Source organism: Tamandua tetradactyla, chromosome 4, assembly GCF_023851605.1.
Source record: "Tamandua tetradactyla isolate mTamTet1 chromosome 4, mTamTet1.pri, whole genome shotgun sequence".
Classification (NCBI taxonomy): Eukaryota; Metazoa; Chordata; class Mammalia; order Pilosa; family Myrmecophagidae; genus Tamandua; species Tamandua tetradactyla.
This window is the reverse complement of record NC_135330.1, coordinates 108,234,871-108,250,580: the sequence shown is the minus strand read 5'-3', so window position 1 is coordinate 108,250,580 and position 15,710 is coordinate 108,234,871. Positions and strand designations below refer to the sequence as shown.

Sequence of the window (15,710 nt, the reverse complement as noted above, 5' to 3'; positions counted from 1 at the left end):
TGTTTTATTTATTTATTTATTTATTTATTTTACATGGGCAGGCACTGGGAATCGAACCTGGGTCCTCTGGCATGGCAGGCAAGCATTCTTGCCTGCTGAGCCACTGTGACCTGCCCTGTTTTATTTTTCTGTTGTCTTTTTATTTCTTTTTCTGAATTGATGCAAATGTTCTGGGATATGATCATAATGATGAATATGCAACTATGTGATGATATTGTGAATTGCTGAGTGTATGTGTTGGGAATGTTTGTGTTTCTTTCTTGTAATTTTTTTTTAATTAATAAAAAATTAAAAGAAAATTTATGCATTGATATTTACTTAGTGTCAATTGTCTCCCCACAAAATAATTATTAATTTACAGTGGGAAAACTTGGTAGACACCATTTTAACTAAGTGACAAAGGTTATTTAACTACCACCAGTAAAGAACAAATAGACTTTGCATATCTTTAGACTGAATCACTGAGATGACATCTTCTGTGTGAATTCCTGACAAAAAAATATAACTTGAGGAAAATCAGACAAACCCCAATCCACCATTGTACAAAAAAAACTGACCTGTATTCTTAAAAAACGTAGTATGAAAGATAAAGAGAGACTTGGCAACTGCAGCAGATTAAAAGAGACTAAAGAAACCTGACAACTAAATGCAGTGCTGGGAGCAATTGATAAAACGTGTGTTGGGTCTGTGCATTAAATGGCAAAATTTTATCTACACAAATGAAACAACTGTACCATGTTTACATGGAAAAGTGTTTTTTAGTAAATACAAACTGAGATGTTAAAATTGATGGGCCTCCAAATAACCCTGAACAGTGGGAGAAACATCAAAGGTGATGGTGGAACTATACAGAGAAGGTGGGGTTTGACAAATGAGTGTGATTACTGAATCACTATATTGATATTTCTTTTAGTCTCTAGTATCTTAGAGCAGCTAGAAATAAAAATCTAAAATTGTGGAATTGTAACCCATACTAAACTCTGAAATCGTTCTACAATTAACTGTTGTGCTGTGCTTTGAAATTTATTGCTTTTTTGTATATATGTTATTTTTTCACAAAAAAGAAAAAAGTGATGATAAAAAATATACATATTCCTTCTAGCCTCTAATGTTTTGGATTAGGTAGAAGGAAAAATCTGAGATGATGGTATGATAGACCATGACAAACTGGGATCTGTCATGTAACTTACTTGTTGAAGAGTGCTCTGAAAATTATTGCTTTTTTCTTTCTTTGCTTTGTATATACATTATATTAAACAACAAAAAAAGGAGAAAAACAAAAAACAAAAAGCAATGGGGCCTCATGCCAGCAACTTAACTGGTTCAGGAAAAAAAAAAATATGTATATATATATAAATTACAAATAATATGACGAATAAGGAAAACTGCTAAGAAATTAGGAAGCTGAGTGCTGGGTAAAGAGTATGTAAGCATTTTTATATTCTTACAACTTCTCTGCAAGTTTGAGATTATTTCAAAATTTAAAATAATATAAATATTTTACTCTGTGGTTTGTTACATATTAGCTAATTTTAAAATGTTATATTAGATGGTAATTTTTAACATCCTTTAAATTTTAAAATTGTCAATAAAATTTATCTATTGACAGAGGTACCCAACGCTGGTCTTAATTTGTTATTCTTCCCTTTCCCCCTAACTTTTCCAGGAACTGAACAGGCAAGCTTCCAAAAGAAATCTTCCTCCCTCCCGTTCTTCTTTCCCCCAAGTGCTGCAGGCACAAAAGCAATATAAGGCACAAATACAATTAATGGATCATAGACACATATTCCCAATCCAGGGGAGGATGGCATTTCATTGGGTGCTTAATTTGATGCTTTTTTCATTAAACTGTGCTTCTTTTGCATTCCTGTAATGGACATATTTTCCCCTTTCAGCTGTAAATGTGGTATGTTAATTAAGAGATTTTCTAATGTCAAACCATCTTGGCAAGTCCGAAGATAAACCCCTCTTGGATTTTTTTTAATTCATTACTGGACTTAATTTACTAATATCTCACTTAGGATTTTTCTTCACCTATGTTTTTAAGTAAACTGGCTTTCACATATAGTCTAGGTTTTTTAACTGTGAAAAATAACATAAACACAAAAGCAATAAATTTCAAAGCACACTGCAACAATTAGTCATAGAACAGATTACAGAGTTTGGTATGGGCTACAGTTCCACAATTTTAGGTGTTAGGCACAGGGTCACTAAAGGATTCCACATGAGACAGCGAGTTAAAGCTCAAGGGGTTTATTACTAAAGAGAAATAGATTGACAGAGAGCAAAGGTGAAGTAGGCAGGTGGTAGCCAATGAAATCTGCTAGTGAAAGAGAAAGGAAAAGTGGCTCCAACTTTCTTTCTGACAGCTTGTGGTTTTTAAGGATAAAACCGCGCCAAGAAGGGTGGGGGTGACATGCGGCCATAGGCATCACCGGGAGATATCAGGTTGGTGCAGAGCATGACTTCACTCATGGTTCTCTGGTCTGGCCTCTGGCAGGTGGGATGCTAGCACATTTTTGCTCACTGTCTTGCTGTCATATCAGGTCTTGTCAGAAGAGTTGCTGAGGGAGAGAAACTGAAGGGGCCCCCATGCCACAGAATCCATTTTGTATGTTAAGTTTTATTTTCTGATACCTGACATTAGGTTTTTCCTTCTAGCTCCTCTGAGACACTGGAGACTAAAAGAAATATCAATATAATCATTCAGCAGTCATACCTATTTGTTAAATCCTATCTTCTCTGTTATAACTCCACCTTCTCCTAAGATCTTTCTCTCAATCTTTAGGGTTATTTGGGCGATGGCCTTTCTAACTTGTTCATGTTGGAAGGGGCTGTCGATAATATGGAATAGGTGGATGGAACTAGCTGATGTTCTGGAGTGGCTGGGCCCTCTGCATTTCAAGACTTATTTGGCCTAGGAATCCATTTGGAGGTTATAGGCTTCTGAAAAGTTACCATAGTGCATGGAACCTTTGTATTATTTCAGACAAAGTCCTAGATGTTCCTTAGGGCTGGCAGGAATGGTTTTGGTTGGGGTTTGGCAAACCATGGTAAATAGCAATATCTAGATGAAGCTTGGGTAAAATTAGCCTCCAGAGTAGCTTCTCGACTCTACCTGAACTCTCTCAGCCACATGATACCTTATTTATTACAAATCTTTTCCCCCTTTTTGTCAGAAAGGCATTGTCATTCCCATGGTGTCAGAAGTTTACAAATACATGCTATATTTAATGAAGTTGGAGGACTCACACTTTTTAATCTTAAAACTTATTACAAAGCCACAGTAATTAAAACAGCAGGGAACTGGCACAAGGGCAGACATTCTGAGGAGCAGAACTAAGAGTTCAGAAATAAACCCTCACATTTGGTGCTGGTTTGAATCTATTATGTACCCAGAAAAGCCATGTTTTAATCCTGATCCAATCTTGTGGGGGCAGCCACTTCTTTTAATCCTGATTCAATACTGTAGGGTGGAAACTTTTTTTGGATTATCTGAATGGAGATGCGGCGTGACCATTTGATTAGATGGAGATGTGACTCCACCCACTCCAGCAGGGAGGTCTTAATTAGTTTACTGGAGTTCTTTAAAAGAATAAACATTTTGGCATGAGCTGAGAGCCGAGCAGATGCAGAACAGTTACTTCAGAGCTGAGAGAGCCAAAACGAGACAAACATTTGGAGATGCAGGGCTCAACAGATGTCACCAAGAACCTTCCCATGAGATGTTAAGCAAGCTAGACTCCAGAAATGTGTCCTGGAGGAGTTAAGTGAAGGTCCACAGACACCAAGTGAGGAACCCTCACAGGAAACAGAGGCTGAAAGCAACGGAGCCCAGGAGCAAAGGACCAGCAGATGCTAGCCATGTGCCTCCCCAGCTGACACTTCTTTTTTTAGTGAAGGTACCCTCTTGTTGGTGCCTTAATTTGGACATTTTCTTGGCACCAGAACTGTAAACTTGTAACTTATTAAATTCCCTTTTTAAAAGCCATTCCATTTCTAGTATATTGCATTCCGGCAGCTTAACAAACTAAAATTTACTGCCAACTAATTTTTGACAAGGTGGCAAAGACCACTCGGTGGGGAAACAATAAGTCTCTTCAACAAATGGTGTTGGAAAAACTGGATCTCCATTTGCAAAAATGGAGGGCCCCTAACTTTACACCATATACAAACATCAACTCAAAATGGATCAAACACCTAAACATAAGACCTAGAACTATCAAACTCCTAGAAGAAAAGGTAGTGAGGCATCTTCAGGACCTTGCGTAAGACAATGGTTTCTGAGACTATAACCAAAGCACAAGCTACAAAAGAAAAAACAGATAAATGGGACCTCATCAAAATAAAAAACTTTCGTGCATCAAAACACTTTATCCTGAAAGCTGAAAGAAAACCTACAGAGTGGGAAGAAATATTTGGAAGCCATGTATTTGATAAAGGATTGCTTTCCAGTCTATATAAAGAAATTCTTCAACTAACAACAAGAGACAAACAACCCAATTAAAAAATGGGCAAAAGACTTGAACAGACATTTCTCCAAAGAAGATACATAATAAATGGCTAAAAAGCACATGAAAAGATGCTCAGCATCATTAGCCAGCAGAGAAGTGCAAATCAAAACCACAATGAAATACCATTTCAGGCCCATTAGAACGCCACCAGCAATGGAATACTCATTAATTGCTGACGGCTATGTAAAATGGTGCCGCGCCTCTGGAAGACAGGTTGGCAGTTCCTCAGAAAGTTAAGTATAGAATTAGCAGATGACCCAGCAATCCCACACTAAGTATATTAAGAATCGATAGCAGGGATTCGAACAGATACATGCATACTGATGTTAATAGTGGCATTAGTGCCAAAAGATGGAAGCAACCCATGTGTCCATCAACTGACGAATGGATAAATAAAATGTGGTATACACACACAATGGAATATTAGTCAGCTGTAAAAAGGAATGAAGTTCTGATACATGCGACAATATGGATGAACCTTGAAGACATTATGTTGTGTGAAATAAGGCAGACACAAAAGGACAAATTTGTACAATCGCAACGATTTGAACCAATTAGAATAAGCAAACTCATAGTCAGAATCTAAAATACAGGCTGCCAGGGGATGAGGGGCAACAGAGGGTAAAGGACAGGGAATGGAAGTTAAGGCTTAAAATGTACAGGTTTTCTATTTCAAACGATGTAAATGTTTTTGGTAATGAATGGTGGTGACGGTGGCACAACATTATAAACACAATTAACAGCACTGAAATACATATCTGAATATGATTAAAAGGGAAAATGTTAGATTGTATATATGGTAATAGAATAAATTTTTAAAAATCCATGGAACTACACTACATAGTGAATCCTAAGTTAAACCATGGACTTTATTTAACAGTACAATTATAAAAATATGCTATTATCAATGGCAACAAATATTTCACAGCAATGCAAGGTGTTGGTGGGGGAGTGGTATATTAGAATCCTATATTCAAGGCATGGTATTGTCTGTAAACATAAAGCTTTTTTTTTTATAAAGAAAAAAATGTATGCTATATTTAAATTAATATCCTTTACAGCTGATTATTTGTTCCTTTGCTCTACTTCTTGATCAATCTTGACAGATGCCTATTCTATGGTTTTTGCAAAGAACAAAGTTGGTAACATTGCTCTATCTTTGATTTCTATCTCTTTCCATTTACTTTCTTAGAGTTTATACTAGATTTTTCTGTAACTTCTGAAATGGAATACTTAGTTCATTAATTTTCGACATTCAGCTTTTTTTAGTATTAAATATACAATTTAACAGTACAAATTTCTTTCATGAAGTACATTTTTAACTGCATTCCACAGGTTCTTCCCTATTTTATATTTCTAGGTATTCTTACTTTCCATTAGGATTTTTTTAATACTCAAGGTATTTAGAAGTGTTTTAAATTTCCCACAACTACTGGGTATTTGTGACAGCCTTATTCACTGATTTCTAACTTAATTGTATTCTCGATCAGAGAAAATGGTCTGTACAACATTCTGAAATGAGCTGACCTGACATATGCTTTACATCAGAAGTTCTCAAACTTTCTCACAGTTCACGGCGTAGACCAAAGACGAAACATACAATTTCCTTTATTCAGTAGTTAGGTGTGAACAACTTAGTAAAATAGTCATTTAAAAAAAAATTACACACAAATTGAAAGAAAATTTTATTTCACTAAAATAAATTATGTAATTGAAAGGAATGCAGTGCAATCTAATATTCCAATTGTGCATTTCCTCAAGAGCTAATTGCTCTGTGGTATATGAAAGCTGTACGTTGTCCCTGTGTTCTCTCAAATTTTTAGAATATTCCCAGGTGCCCCTTTGAGATTTCACAATGGCGTCTCAGTGTAGTCTGGAAACTACATCTTTTACTATCACAAAACCAAATTAAAAATATGAGGTTCTACATGCATTCATTAGATAAAACTTAATTAAAAGTTGTTCAAACTGTCTAACAACTATTTCCATTTAATTTATTTATTACTGAGACAGAGATTGTCTTCCACAAATTTCCCCTTGTAATTTTGCCAATTTTTACTTTATATATTTTTAGCTGTTATTATGTATATACAAGCTTAGAGTTAAATCCTCTTTGCAAACTTTTTGTTTTATTATTGGATTATTAATTTCTGCTACATTACATTTCAATTGGAAATACTATAAGAGGCCAAAAGATCCCAGCACATGAAAACCATACTTCACTTTTAAGAAAAACATGTACAAGACAAAGAAACATAAACCCTGGACAGTTGAGTTGATTAATCATTAAAGGAGTCTCCACCAAAACCAGTAACTTAAATTGTCCCTTTGTTCAATACTGTACAGATTTTTACTCTCTAGGAGATTGTACTACAATAAATTCAGCACTCAAAAGGGTATACTTTTCTTTTCTCAGTAGGAAGGGGACTGGGGATAGAAGAACCAGCCTGGTTTTAACATCCACCTATTACCAAATACCAAACTGATCAAATCGACTTAAGTTCTTTAAAACTCCTTTATTAATCCATTATTCATGTATGTATTTATATAATTCTTTTTAGATCTTCTGCTTTCTGACTGTGCTATTAGGTTGAGTCATAAAGAGCTGTCATTTTGTAGGTCAAAAATGGTTAACTCTGGGCAATTTCTTATGGTTCAACTTATTTCTTCTTGAGTTAACAAATTTTTTAAGTATTAAGGTATTTCTTTTTTCATTCTCAAACTTCTCTTTCCATTCTGAATTTGTGGAACAAGAGAGCAATCACTTCCTAAAACTCATGACATAATCACATTATTTATCAGCGCCATTTTCACCTGCAATAAGCAGTTAAATGTTTTCATCCAGCAATACCCTAATTGTTTTAAACCCTTATCTAGTTTTAGATCCTGAAAAGTCCAAATCTTTATTTCACATCTGAACAAATCAATATCTAGGTGGTAAGACAGCTGCTTTCTCCTTCACTTCTTTGGGTTACTAGAGCAACTTGCTGGTAGATTTAAAAGAAAAAAAGAAAACTTTCTGCATTACTTAAGTCTTTCCAAGGCATATGCTGGTACAACACAAACTTCTCCTGTTAGATGCAACTAATCTAGTATCCAAACATCATGCACAACGCCTTGGTGAGAGCAGCACATAGTGCCCAACCCCACCATGGCCTGCTCGTCTGTATATGTTATCTGAGCATCTGGAGGGCTGTAACTAGTATTGGGAAGAGGAGGGAAGAGAAAACAGCATGAGTGCCTGGCTGGAAAGCAGTCAGCCGAAGCTGTGCAGGGTAAGCCTAAACACATCATTGGTGCAAATCCAAGCATCACTGATGTTCTTCAATAGGAACATCTGGTGGTAGCCCATTAGGGGGTCTTCACTGGCCTTGAGGTGGCCCACAACCATGCTGATGATGCAGCTATCTGGTGGAGGCTCATGGTCCTGTGCTGTGATGCTGTGCTGGATTTTCTGGAAAGGAAGGCTGGATAACTTCACCACAATGCCAGGCAGCTTTCCCCCGGAACTGCTGTCCTTCCCACGTAAGGCATGATGCGAAAATATAAATTGATCCTAGTTGGGTTCTGTCATTATCAAATAACTGGTAGTAATGTTGAACAAAACTGGGCCCAATCAGCTTCCAAACTGGTTTGTCTCCCATTCTGAAGTGTCACCCAGTCACCTAGCTGAGATTGTATGGGCTGGCACGATGGTGGCCAGTTCATTCTTTTTTACTGTTGACTAATATTTTATAGTGCAGATATACCACAGTTTAGGCATCTACCCATTAAATGACATCCAGGTTGTTTCCAGGTTTTGGCTATTATGAATAAAGCTGCAATACAGTGTACATGTTTTGTGTGAAAATTTTTCATTTTGCTGGAATATATGCCCAGGAGTACAACTGATGGGTCATACACTAGTTGCACGTTTAGCTTTTTAAGAAACTGCCAAACTCTTTTCCTGAGCAGCTATATCACTTTACCTTTCCAACAGCAATGTATGAGTGATCTAGTTTCTCTGCATCTTCATCAGTATCTGGTGTCATCACTTTAAAAAAAATTTTTAACCATTCTGATAAAGGTATACTGATATCTCACTGTGGTTGTGATTTGCATTTTCTTAATAGCTAATGATGTTGAACATTATTTCATGTGTTTATCTGTCAATTATATATCTTTTTTGGTAAAATAGCTCTTCATGCCTTGTGCCCATTTTCTAATCAGACTGCTCATTTTTTTTTTTTTTTACTGTTTTGAGAGTTCTTTATATATTGTAGATACGAGTCCTTTATCAGCTTGCAGATATTTTCTTCCAGTCTCTAAACTGTGTTTTCATCCTCTTCACATGAGTTTTCACAGGACAAAAATTTTAAATTTGACAAGGTCCAAATTTCCCAAATATTCTTTTTTTTTTTTGGTAACATATCACAGCATAAAAATTCCCATTTTTTCCCAAATATTCTTTTTGTGGACTGTGTTGTAGAGTCAAGTCTAAGAACTCTTTGCCTAACCCTGGGTCCTGAAGATCTCTGCTCTTTTAAAAGTTTAATAGCATTATGTTTTACATATAATTCTATAACCCATATTGAGTTTTTTTTTGTATAAGGTATGAGGTCGAGGTTGAAGTTTTATTGTTTTGTTTTTGCGCCTAGGATGTCTAATTGTTCCAGTAATGTCTGTAGAAAAGGGTTATTCTTCCTTCACTAAACTGGCTTTGTACCTTTGCCAAAAATCAGTTGGGCTTATGTTTTGTGGGTTTATTTTTGGGTTCCCCTCTGCTTTATTGACCCATGTGACTACCCCTCTGCCAATGCCACACAGTCTTGATCACTGGAGCTATGCAGTAAGCCTTGCTACTGGGCAGAGTAAGCCTCTCATTATCTTTCTTGCCTTATAGCACTAAAAAGGTTCTTCCCATTTTATTCTTCTTTTTCAAGGCTGTTTTAGCTATTGTACAGCCCATGCCTTTCCATATACGTTTTAGAGTAAATGTGTTTATGTCTACAAAAAACCTACTGGGATTTTGACAGGAACTGTGTAAACCTACCGATCAATTTGGGGAGAATGAGTATCTTTAGAAGTCGAGTCTTCCAATCTGTGAGCACAATATGTCTATAAAATTAGGCCTTCTTTGATATCTTTTGTTTTGATAAAATTTGTTAGAATTTTCTATTTTTCAGTATAAGGATCCTGTATATGTTTTGTTAAATGCATACCTAAGTATTTTATTTTCTTGGCATGATTGTAAATGGTATTGTAGATTTTTTTAATTGATAAAACAACATACAAACTTAAACATACATATTCTTTTTAAAAGTATTTTTATTGACAAAAAAAATACAAACGCAAATATTCTTAACATACAAACATTCCACACCTGGTGTACAATCAATGGCTCACAGTATTATCACATAGTTGTGTATTCATCACCATGATAATTTTTTAGAACATTTGCAACTCCAGAAAAAGAAATAAAAGAAAGAACTCATACATACCACTAATACTTCCATCTACCCAATTCATTTTAACCTTTGTCCCCCCTGATTGTTTATTTGTTTATCCATATTTTTACTCATCTAACCATAATCTAGATAAAGGGAGCATCAGACACAGTTTTCATAATCACATATACTATAAATGTTATATCTTCATATGATCATCTTCAAGAAACAAGGCTACTGGAACACAGCTCTACAGTTTAAAGTACTTCCCTTCAGTCTTTTATTTCTAAAATAAAAGTATAAGATGATCAAGAATGGGAATATTGGATACATGATATTGTGGAGGAATTTTTATTAGGCATCATATGGTATTGCAGTTATTTTTTTAAAGGGGTCTTATTGTTTAGAGATATATATATATACACTCAAATATTTATAAATGAAATAATATGATGTTGGGATTTGCTTCAAAGTAAGCTGGAAACCACATACTGATAATCACTGAATTTGGCTAATAGGTGCATTGGGTTCACTGTATGCTCTGTGTATGTCTGATACTTTACATTGTACAAGGCAAGGTTGATTTTTCGTGTTATCCATAGTTTTTTAATTACCTCTATTCATTCATGGGTCAGGTTTTTTGTTTGATAAACTTTGTTCTTCTTTTCCAAGATGAAAATCTTCCTCAACAATGTCTGGTAATCTTCAGTTGTTTGCTCACATTATGAATGAAGACTAAATTGATAATAGGTATAGGACACGAATTTCATCTACCTTTGGTAGCTAAGTTAATCCAAAAGTCTTCTGTGATCAGAAAGGATAGCTACAGGCTCTATGTAAATGGATAAAGTGGGGTAACAGTCAGGCTTCATATAAAAATAAGAAAAACCAAGAGGTTTTCACTTTAGCATATTTCTCTCCTGTGAAAAAAATGACCACTGCTTAGTTTTCCCTGCTCATACATTACCACAAGATTCACTTTGCTCCTTTCTAGTTCAAAGTCCATTGTAGGAATCCTGTTCCCAACCACTCCCGTAAAAAAAATTTACTTAATTTTTTTCCCCATATACCACTCTCCTTAGAACTGGCTTTCTCCAAGCTTGGAACATCTCTGAAGCTCTGTTAGAAAAAAAATGCATTGCACATTTTTCTGTGTTTTCTGGTCTGAGGCTTCCTTCCTCTGCTAAGACTTTTTTTTTTTTTTTGGTCAAAAATAGCCTAAGTGGAGGGCAATGTGGCAGTTACTCGGGAAGCTAAGTAAAAAATTGCCATAAGATCCAGCAATCAGGTTACTAGGTATATACTGAAAGCAGGTACACGAATAGACATTTGCTCACTGATGTTTATGGCAGCAGTATTCATGATTGCCAATGGATTTAAGTGTCCCAAGTGCCCATGGACTGATGAGCGGAAGGGCAAACTGTGGTGCATACATATGATGGAAGATTGTGTGGCTGGAGGAAAGAATGAGGTCATGATGCATACAACGACATGAATGAAACTTGAGGATGTTATGTTAAGTGAAATAAGCCAGAAATAAAAGGACAAGTATTTTAAGGTCCCACTAATATGAACTATGATAAGCAACCTCTGAGAGTTAAATTCAAGAGCACAGGTTATCAGGAGATAGAAAGAGGGCAGAGATTGGGCAAATGATGCTTAAGGAATACAGTATATTTAATGACGTGGATTGTAAACGCTTGGAAATGGATAGAACAATATTGTGTGATGGTAGCACAATACTGTAAGTGTAATTAACAAAGGTGAGTGCTAGTATGGCTGTTAAGAGGAAGATTAGAGACTTGTGTGTGTCACCAGAAGGAAAGCCAGAGGATAAAAACTGAGACTGTAACTAAAGTGGATAATGATAGTGTTTAATTGTTTAAATATAAGAAAATTTTTACAAGAACTTAAAACAAATGTATGTCACTATTACAAGGTGTTAATAATGGGATGGTATATGGGAAAAAAATACAATTAATGCAAACTAAGGTCTATATTTAACAGTAACATTATAATATTCCCTCATTAATCATAACAAAGGCATTATACCAAAGCTAAATGTCAATAATAGGGGGATATAAGGAACAGATATGGGATTTTTTTTCTTTTCCTTTTGGAAGAAATGGGAACTTTCTCCTTAGTTTGTGTTGGTGAATGTTTAACTATGTGCTTATACTAGGATCCACTGATTGTTCAGTGAGGGTGGATTGTATGGTGTGGGAATAAAATTGCTTTTTTAAAAAAAGAGGCAAACCCCTCCATCCATCTATTAATATAAAGAATCATTTGAAAATGTAACAATGTTTTGTCACTTATGTGTGTAGCTGTTTTTCTTCGGAAGTTCTAGAGTGAGATGTATCTTACAGGAGAGGGTTTTTAAAGCAGTGACCATAAATAATTCAACATTCAAAAAAAAAAAAAGATTTCTTGCCTTATAGCACTGGCTAGAATTTTTAATGTTATGCTGAATAAGAGCTGATGAGAGTGGATATCCTTGCCTTGCTCCCAGGTCTTTGGAGGGAAGTATTCAGCCTTTCATCATTAAGTATAATATTAGCTGTAGGTTTTCTGGAGATGCTCTTTATCAAGTTGATGTAATTCCCCTGTATTCCTAACTTGTTGAGAGTTTTTATCAGGAATGGGTGTTAGATTCTTGTCAAATACTTTTTCTGCATCACTTGATATATGATTCTTCTTCTTTAGCTTATTGATATGGGGAATTTAGGTTATTTTTTAAAATTTATTTTACTAAAAAGTCAAACAGTAAAACTTTGACTAACTAAAAGAAGTACTGGGTCTGATCAATTGAGTGGGGTACTTGAGTGGTGTTTTTCTTTATTTAGGAATTCAACTGATCCATTTCCATTTTTTAACAGGCTTCCAAAGTGTTTTAGTGTTCCTCATACTACTTTTTAGGAATTCTAGTCTAATAATAATAATGGCATATGTGACTCTGATTAGTCATCAAGAAGGAAGTAATATCAAGTTAATATTATGTATCAAAGCTGAAAAACTTTCAGGTTTTGGACTACTTTCAATTTATGAACATTATTTACACAATAAACATTTGCACTGAGAGGCATTATTGCACAATGGTTAAGGACAAAGCTCTATGTGACCTGAGGCAAGTTATTTAATTCCTACATTGTCACAGTTACAAGGTAATATATAACAGAAAAGGGCTCTACAGAAGTGTTGATGCATAAGGCCCTAATTCAAAAGAAAAGTAAGAGTGAAAGCAGGAAGAAGAGTGCAAATAAAAGGAGTCAGAGGCCAGTTATACTGAACATATTAATAACAACTAAATAAACTGCTTAGTTCAATTTGTATGTATACATATGCATATATTTTGCTAGAAAGACTTTCTTGATAAAGGAAACAGTGCTTCGATTTACATTTTGGCATAAGCTCCCTAACTTTTCACAGATCAAGACTTTTGAGTAGCACTACACTATATCTATTTTTACTTAAAACCCAGTAAATTATTAAAATATACCTATACATTTTAAGATATTCCTCACAAAGATAATTGAATGTAATTACTGAAAACTAGCATTTAAGGACTACCAAGTATAGGTTCAGAATTTGACTAGGCATTTTGGGATGGGCTGCAGGAGAGGCATGGGAGCAGAGGGACAATGTGAGGAGAATATGATCATTACCTTCGTTTTAGAAGCTTGCCATCTAACAAAAAAGAATAAAATATACAAAACAACTTCCCATGGGGTGAGTGGGTTACCCAATCAGTAGAAGACATCCAATAATTCAGTTTCTCAAAAGGATACGCTTATCTATCAAACTCTGGGGAGTAGCTCTCTTTGTTTATATTTTCAAGAATCTCCTTTTCAGTAAATTACACCACCATAATTTTCTCCTCAATAGAGCTGCAGAGCAAGACTGGAAGAAGAACAAACACTTTGACCATAAAGAGGGGAGGACTCTTACACTCACATCAAAATCGATTCAGCTTTCTCTGAAGGTTAGGATTTGTTACGAGTAGGGTTCACTTTGTACTGGTTACTGAGGGAATTCTTTCTTTTTAAAATATTTTCATTATAAACAGCAAACAAATATACAAACATTCTTGACATATATTCTTGACATGGTTACAATCAATGGCTCACAATATCATCACATAGCTGTGTATTCATCACCATGATCATTTTTTTGAGCATTTGCATCTCTCCAGCAAAAGAAAGAATAAAGAAAAAGCTCATACATGCCATACCCCTTACCACTTCCTTTCACTGACCATGAACATTTCAATCTACTCAATTTATTTTGACCTTTGTTTCCCTGATTATTTATTTCTTATCCATATTTCTTACTCATCTGTCCACACCATAGCTAAAAGTAGCATCAGACACAAGGTTTTCACAATCACACAGTCACACTGTGAAAGCTATATCATATACAATTATCTTCAAGAAACATGACTACTGGAACACAGCTCTACAGTTTCAAGTGCTTCCCTCTAGCCACTCTAATACACCACATACTAAAAAGGGGATATCTATATAATACGTAAGAAGAACCTCCAGGATAACCCCTTGACCCTGTTTGAATCTCTCAGCCACTGACACTTTATTTTGTTTCATTTCTCTCTTTGAGAAGGTTTATCCCTTGATGCTGAGTCCCAGCTTATTCTAGCATTTCTACTCAGGGAATTCTAATGTGAAAAAAGGAATTGCAGAATTCTGGGAAGATGGTGGACTACGATAGGTCGAGTTCACCCTTGCTCCAAGGAACAGCTAGAGTAGGGACAGGATGGTGATAGGCGATGTAAGTGACTTGGAAGGGTGTTCTACACCACACAGGGAGACCCTGGTTGCAAAAGCTGAAGAAATGAGATGCAGAGAACCCGAGACCATCCAGCTAGTGCAAACAGACTAATGTGCTCCTTTTCAAATGGAGGCCTGGAGGCCTCAGGAGTGCACAGACAGGGAGACTGGGATGAGGAAGTAAGCCAACCCGTGTTCCCTGAACTTGCTACCTTCACACACACCACCCTTGCCCCGTGACTCCCCCACCACCCAACACATCTGAACCTCATCACCCCCACCCCCACGCTCCAAGGGCCCTTCCCCAACATCCCTCAATCTCTCCCCCTGCAGCACATCACCAGCTGCACCTCTCCAGCACAAGTGCACATCTCACCCCAACCCTCCTTAGACCCAGACACTGATGCCATGCCCCTCAACCACCCCACCCCCCGGCCCCTTAAACAGTCACCAGCACATCCCAGCTCCAGGTGCTCATCTTCATACCTGGGCCACAACTGCCCCCAGTCCATAGAGTTGCAACCTCGGACCTCCTGAGCTCTGTGCATGTGCTCAACCCAGTCACAGCCCCTAGCTCTGGGCAAGCACTGACTTGTACATTTGGGTCACACCCATCTCCAGCTCATGCAGGCACAAACCCAGCCCACTGTCCTAGAGCTCTGAGCACACCAGGGCCCTGCTCCCTAGGCACGCACACACCAGGGCCCCACCCCACAGACCCACATATAGGCACAGCCACATCCTCCCAATTGGGCAACCATGCATCCATGCACCAAATTCTTGACCCTTGCACCTCAACCCCTTGCTCCACACATGTGCACACTATTGCCCCACATCCTGGCACAAGCGCCCTGCTCTCACACCTGGTAGGTGCTCATGTGTACATCTGTGCTACATACATAGCCCCTACCCTGCAAACATGTGCCCACCTGCCCCAATATTCCTACCCCTGCACACCCATGCCAGGGCCCTGCCCACCCAACATC

The 15,710-nt window shown here is 36.8% G+C and overlaps 1 protein-coding gene and 1 pseudogene across 1 annotated transcript in view; both read right to left on the bottom strand.

Annotated features, from left to right (window-relative positions):
- The window catches only part of KPNA3 (karyopherin subunit alpha 3), a 107,226-nt gene that overhangs the window by 43,740 nt on the left and 47,776 nt on the right, over window positions 1–15,710 (bottom strand). The gene's annotated exons all lie outside the window — the stretch shown is intronic.
- Window positions 1,420–14,913, bottom strand: LOC143681285 (nuclear transport factor 2 pseudogene; annotated as a pseudogene).